The sequence below is a fragment of the Gossypium hirsutum genome, chromosome A05 (assembly GCF_007990345.1).
Source record: "Gossypium hirsutum isolate 1008001.06 chromosome A05, Gossypium_hirsutum_v2.1, whole genome shotgun sequence".
NCBI lineage: Eukaryota > Viridiplantae > Streptophyta > Magnoliopsida > Malvales > Malvaceae > Gossypium > Gossypium hirsutum.
This window is the reverse complement of record NC_053428.1, coordinates 92,294,321-92,301,887: the sequence shown is the minus strand read 5'-3', so window position 1 is coordinate 92,301,887 and position 7,567 is coordinate 92,294,321. Positions and strand designations below refer to the sequence as shown.

Genomic DNA, 7,567 nt, shown 5'->3' with positions numbered 1-7,567 from the left:
CCCCATAATAAACACAAGCTACATTTTTGAATTGATTCGGTGACTGAGATGAAAAATTATTAAACCCATTAGTAGTAAATTTTTTTAGCATTGACGACATCAAAGATACTTGAGATGCGAGTGAAGTGAGAGCGTCCACTTAATGTATTCCTATGACTCGACTTTTTTATGTTGCTCGATTGGTTTGCCATTGGTAATTGTTCCTGGCAATTCTCTCAATGATTTCATATGCCTAATTATAAGACTTAGAAATGAGAGAAACATTAGCAGAAGCATCTACTACCATCCTTGTGCGAACATTGAGACCATTATAGAATATCTCTAATTAGATGCAATATGGGATTCCATGATGAGGGCATCTTTGAAATAGTTCATTAAATAATTCTAATACCTCATACAAGGATTCATCATCCATCTATTGGAAAGTAGTGATCTAATTTCGTAGCTTAGCATGTGACAGCCCAAAATTGACCCTAGTCGGGAAGTGGTTTCGGGACCGCTAAACCGAGTCACAATAATAATTAGATGTTATATCCTATGTTTATTTCATGTGAAAGTGCATGTGTGAAAATTTCATGCTTTGATTTTGCCAATTGTGAGTGAAATTTTGAAATGTGACTCATGTGAAAATTTTTGCAAATGCTATAGGCTAATTTGTAGTGGCCAAATAACTTATAGTATGAAATAGGTGGATTTGCATGTCAAATTTCCCACCTTAAAACAAGGTGGCCGGCCATGATGGGCATGATGAGCAATTGTGCAATTTTTTTTTATGGAAATTATGGCATAAGTATGGCACAAATAAAATATGTTAATTTGTGTCATAAAATGTTGGGATAAAACAAATAAAATAAGGGGCATGGGCATAAAATAATGAAAAGGAGTATGGTGAATACAAAAAAAAAAATGTGTGTGTAGTTGTTTGTCCCCCCCCATTGCCGTGAGCTAAAGAAAAGAAAGGAGAGAATTTTGTTCATCCTTTTCTCATCTTCATACTTGCCGAAACTAGAAAGAAAAACAAAGAAAAAAAAATTCTCATCCTTTGGTTCATCCTTGGCCAATAATTTTAAGGAGGAAGGAAGAAGAAAGGTGAAGAGGTTCGGCCATGCATGTAGCTAGGCTAAGGTATGTTTGATGATGTTCCATGAGATGCATCCATGTTTTAGTTGTTAGCTTGAGTTCTACCTAGCCCATGGTCTAAATCTTGCTATGTGATGGAAATGACATTTGACCATGGATGCATCATTCTTGGTTGATGTTTGATGTGGTGGTGATGAGGCAAGAGGATGAGTTAAAAATTCGGCCTAGGTGGAGGTTGTGTTAATGCCATTGCATGCTAAATATGAAGTTTGTTAATGATGCATGTGATGATGACTTGATGATTCTTGAACCTCTTTTTTAGCATTGTTGTGTGAGCACATATGTGCATTGGTTGCTAAATGGAGAAGAATCGGCTAGCAAGTTGTGTGCTAAGGCCGAATGTAACTTTGCATGTTAATGAGCAATGCATGTGTTAAATTGATGGAAAGGGGGAGGATGCTTTACTAGTGTGTATATGTGTGTATTAAGTGTTGAAATCGACCCCAAAAATAGACATGCATATTCGGCCAAGGGGGAAAAATTAGCTAATATGTTGTGTTGATGCATGATTTCACATGTATGTGACTTTAATGTCTAATGTATAAATATGGGCTAAGTGCCTTGTGTTCATCTTTTCGATGCCTAAATGATGAAATCAATTTATTTGTTTAATTAAGCTCAAGAGCAAAGGGGAAATAGATCCGATAAAGGGAAGGAAAAAGTGGTCGAATAGTTAGCGGAATCGTTCGACAACACTCGAGGTAAGTTCTTGAGTAAGAGAGCTTAAATTACGATGTGATTAAATCATGTTTTAAGCAAATGAAAATCATGCTCTATGTGTGGCTATTGAGCCGAATGTGCAAGGATGATATGTGCCTTGTGTTTGAGTTTTGCAAATGAAAATGAAATACGAATGTGCCATGAATTATTGTTAGATGTGCATGATTAATTGAATGCTGTCCGGGCTAAGTCCCGAAGGCTCTGTGCTAAGTGACTATATCCGGACTAAGATCCGAAGGCATTTGTGCGAGTTATTAATTCTGGGTTAAGTCCCGAAGGCCTTTGTGCGAGATACTAATTCCGGGTTAAGTCCCGAAGGCATTCGTGCGAGTTTTAAAATCCGGGTTAAGTCCCGAAGGCATTGTATGAGTTACTATAACCGGGCTATGTCCCGAAGGCACTTGAACGAGGAGCTATATCCGGTTAAATTCCGAAGGTACGTGATTTTGGTAATGAATGAGCTTGCTGTAAAATTTCAGCTAATACTCGAAAAACATCCCAATATTGGGATATGTTACGTATGTGTTGAATTTAATCGAGCCCTTACAAATAAATATTCGCTGAGTTGATGAACGAGCTACCGGCCTTCGGCTAAGTTGGTCTTTTGTGTATGTACATAAGGGTTAACGTTGTGAAGTAAGTTTGATATCGGAAAATTGTGTATTATGAAATATTCCGTTTAGCTAAATGTGTGCTATTCTTTTGTTATGCTGGAATTCCTTGCTCAAAACTTACTAAGCATAAATTGCTTACTTCGTTCCATTGCTCCTCTGTTTATAGATTTTTGGTTCTCCAGCTATCGGACTCGGGATCTTGAAGTCGAAGTCGCCCACACTATCAAAGGCTCTTTTGGGTACTCTTTTGGTTGAATTTTGATATGGCATGTTTAGGACGACCCATTGTTGTTTTTCGAGTACTTTATGTGATGTATAAGTTTTGGATAGCCATGTGAAAATGGCTTATATGTGTTTAAGTATAATGTTATAATCATTTAGTGTGGATATGCTTGTCAAGGATTGGCCACGGGGATGGTTAATCACTTTCATAAATTGTGCTATGTATGCAAAAAGGGCTAGTTGAACCATGAAATAGGTAAAGCCTACCTTAAAGGTAGATGCTGACAGCATCAGTGACGTAGATTTGGAAAATCACTAAAAATAGTAGGAATGGAATTAAATAGTGAATAAATTATGTAAACAAACCTTGAAGAATCTACTTTCATAGGAAAGTAACGAAACAATCATACGGAGAGTATGTTAAGAGATATTAAGGTTCTCGTGAGACAGGGTCAGAACGGGTTCTAGGTTCCTTGTTCCGACTTTGGAAATTGATTATAAATTAACCAGAGATAATTAGGAGTCATACCATATATGTATAGATTCCTCTCTGAGTCCAGTTTCTATAGAAACAAACAGCATCAGTATTGGAGCCCTGTACAAGGAGATATCCAAGTCGTAATGCGCAAAGGTCAGGGTAGTCGATTCCTGTAACATGGGAGACTTTAACTAATAAACTGTACTAATTGGCCCGATCAAAAATTCTAGAAAAAATATGTAGATGGGCATATGAGTCTAGTTTCAGGGAAAAATCACGAAACTGATTTTCGAGTTGTGAAGCTCAAGATATGATTTTTAAAGCGACTAGTACACAGATTGGGCAGTGTCTGGAAATTTTTCAAAGTTTGTTAACACCTCGTGTTCGACTCCGGTGTCGGACTCGGGTTCGGGGTGTTACATTTTATTGGTATCAGAGCTACGGTTTAGTCGATTCTAGGACTACCGTAATGTTTTGGGTCTAGCTATACATGCCATCTTATGTGATTACTTGATAGTGTGGTGATTTCTGACAATTGTAAATGTGTTTATTTATAGTAATGGATCCCGATCGTGACCGAGAGGTAGCTGATGATCTTGAGAGTGTAGCGCCTGCTCTCGCACAAGGGACAGTGCCGGCAGACTCTCAACCTAATGCTAGTAATCCGAATGATGAAGCTAGACAAGCATTCTATAGCGTGATGAATGATTGGTTCAACCAATACATTCGAACTAATATGGCTGTTCCACAACCTCCATTCCCGACAAATACTACCCCCGCACCTACAATACCACCGGTAACTGACCAAATAAGGTCAAATAAGCCCCCAGTTGACAGAATCTGAAAACATGGGGCTACTGAATTTAAGGCTATGGATAGCGATGATGCCGAGCAAGCTGAATTTTGGCTGGACAACACTATCCGGGTACTCGATGAGCTATCTTGTACACCCGATGAATGCCTAAAGTGTGCTATCTCCTTGCTACGTGATTCTGCCTACTATTGGTGGAGTACTCTGACTTCCGTTGTGCCCCGAGAGCAAGTAACTTGGGAGTTTTTCCAAACTGAGTTTCGGAAAAAGTATATCAGTCAGAGGTTTGTTGATCAAAAACGGAAGGAATTTCTTGAGCTTAAGCAAGGCTCCATGTCGGTTACTGATTACGAGCGAAAATTTGTTAGACTTAGCAAATACGCTCGGGAATGTGTTTCGTCCGAAGCTATTATGTGTAAACGCTTCGAGGATGGGCTGAATGAAGATATAAAAATGTTCGTTGGCGTTCTTGAAATACGAGAGTTCGTGGTACTTGTTGAACGAGCTTGTAAAGCCGAAGAGCTTAGAAAAGAAAAGCAAAGAGTTGATAAGGGAACTGGAGAGTTTCGAAAAGATCCTCGGGAAGGTCTCTTCAACAGGCATCGAAGAGATTTCGGGATGATGCGGGCCAGTTTAGAGGCACTTCGGGTTTTTTTAGACGAGATCGTGATCGACCCCTTGTAGGTACACGAGGCACTTCAGTCGCCAGTGTTGGGAATGAACGTCGAGACAGAACGAAATGCCGATATTGCGGTAAATGGCATTCGGGGAGTTGTAGATTCCCTGACCGCTCCTGTTACAAATGCGGATCAGTTGACCACTTCATTAAAGATTGCCCGAGGTTGTCGGAACAGAATGTAAATCAGAGTGGGAGACCGGGTGCTACCACTGCTCGGGGTAGACCATCTGGAAATGCGAGCAATACTGGTGGTGGTCAGAGAGGATCTAGAGATGATATAACCAGATCCGAAGCTCGTGCGCCTGCTAGAGCTTATGCTATACGTGCCCGCGAGGATGCTTCTTCGCCTGATGTTATTACCGGTACATTCACTCTCTTTGATACTAATGTAATTGCTTTGATTGACCCCGGTTCTACTCATTCTTACATATGTGAAACCTTAGCATCCAGTAAGACTTTACCTATTGAGTCTACTGAGTTTGTAATTCGGGTGTCAAATCCCTTGGGTCGTTACGTGCTTGTCGACAAAGTGTGTAAGAAATGTCCCCTGGAAATTCGAGGTTCCTGTTTTCCGGCGGACTTGATGCTTTTGCCGTTTGATGAATTTGATGTTATCCTTGGTTTGGATTGGTTGACCGCGCATGATGCGATTGTGAATTGCAAGAGCAAGACTATTGATTTGAGGTGCGCAAATAACGAAGTAGTCCGAATTGAGTCTGCGGACTTGGAGGGGATGCCAGCTGTAATATCAGCAATGTTGGCACAGAAATATGTAAGAAAAGGGTGCGAAGCATACCTTGCGTATGTACTTGATGACAAAGAATTAGAAAAGAAACCCGAATCTGTGCCGGTGGTTTGTGAATACCCGGATGTTTTTCCGGAAGAATTACCGGGTTTACCACCTGTTCGGGAGGTAGAGTTTGGTATTGAGCTTGTACCTGGGACTACGCCGATTTCGATAGCTCCGTATCGTATGGCACCAACCGAGTTAAAGGAGTTGAAAGCTCAGTTGCAAGAACTGACGGATAGAGGTTTCGCTCGACCAAGTTTCTCACCTTGGGGTGCACCAGTATTGTTCGTGAAAAAGAAGGACGGAACCATGAGGTTGTGCATTGACTATCGTCAGCTGAATAAAGTGACGATAAAGAACAAATATCCGTTGCCGCACATCGATGATTTGTTCGCCCAACTGAAGGGAGCCTCAGTGTTCTCAAAAATAGATTTGAGATCGGGCTATTATCAGTTGCGAATTCGAGATTCAGATATTCCCAAAACTGCCTTCAGAACGAGATATGGTCACTATGAATTCTTAGTGATGCCGTTTGGGCTCACTAATGCCCCTGCAGTATTTATGGATTTGATGAATCGGATCTTCAGACCGTATTTGGATCGGTTCGTAGTTGTGTTCATTGATGACATTTTGGTCTATTCAAGAGATGAGACCGAGCATGCTGAGCATCTGAGGCTAGTGCTGCAAATTTTGCGGGATAAGCAGTTATATGCTAAGTTTAGTAAGTGTGAGTTCTGGTTAAGAGAGGTTAGCTTCTTGGGTCATGTGGTATCCGCGTCGGGTATTCGAGTTGACCCAAACAAAATTTCAGCCATACTTGACTGGAAACCTCCGAGAAATATTACTGAAGTTCGGAGCTTTTTGGGGCTCGCCGGTTATTACCGACGATTTGTCAAAGGTTTCTCGATGATAGCCACACCAATGACGAAGCTACTTCAAAAGGATGTTAAGTTCGAGTGGACGGAGAAATGTCAGAAAAGTTTCGATCAACTGAAAACTCATTTGACTGAAGCTCCAATTTTGGTGCAACCCGAATCAGGTAAAGAGTTTGTCATTTATAGTGACGCATCCCTACTTGGGTTGGGTTGCGTATTGATGCAAGAAGGTCGAGTCGTGGCCTATGCGTCGAGACAATTGAAGCCACACGAGAGGAATTATCCGACCCATGATCTCGAACTAGCTGCCATCGTGTTTGCTTTAAAAATATGGCGACATTATCTGTTTGGTGAGAAGTGCCATGTAGTTTCAGATCACAAAAGTCTCAAATATTTGATGACTCAACGAGACTTGAATCTGCGACAAAGACGTTGGCTTGAGTTGTTGAAAGATTACGAGCTTGTCATTGATTACCACCCGGGAAAGGCTAACGTGGTTGCGGACGCCTTAAGCCGGAAGTCATTGTTTGCTTTACGAGCGATGAACGTGCATTTGTCTGTTCTACCAGACAATGTGTTAGTAGCTGAATTAAAAGCTAAACCATTATTGACTCACCAAATTCGTGAAGCTCAGAAAGTCGATGATGAATTGGTTGCAAAACGGGCTAAGTGTGTTCCGAACGAGGAATCGGAGTTTCAAATTGATGATGATGATTGTTTGAGGTTCAGAAATCATTTGTGTGTTCCAAGGAATTCGGAACTCATTTCGATGATTCTGAACGAAGCCCATTGTAGCCGAATGTCAATTCACCCGGGGAGTACGAAAATGTACAACGATTTGAAACGTCAATTTTGGTGGCATGGTATGAAACGGGACATCTCCGACTTTGTTTCGAGATGTTTAATATGTCAACAAGTGAAAGCGGAACATCAAGTGCCTTCAGGATTACTCCAGCCGATCATGATACCCGAGTGGAAGTGGGATCGAGTCACAATGGACTTTGTGTCTGGACTGCCATTGTCAGCAAGTAAGAAGGATGCGATTTGGGTTGTTGTTGATAGGCTGACTAAGTCGGCTCATTTCATCCCCGTACGTACGGATTTTTCATTGGATAAACTAGCTGAATTGTACGTTTCTCAAATTGTGAGATTACACGGGGTACCTGTTTCTATCGTGTCGGATAGAGATCCGAGATTCACCTCACGATTTTGGAAGAAATTGCAAGAAGCTCTGGGTA

At 41.0% G+C, this 7,567-nt stretch overlaps 1 non-coding gene across 1 annotated transcript; it reads left to right on the top strand.

Moving 5' to 3' along the window:
* Positions 1-341: 341 nt before the first annotated feature.
* Positions 342-448, top strand: LOC121229799 (small nucleolar RNA R71). The gene has a single exon (XR_005927756.1). It is a non-coding gene; the product is annotated as a small nucleolar RNA R71 (small nucleolar RNA).
* The last annotated feature ends 7,119 nt before the right edge of the window (positions 449-7,567 follow it).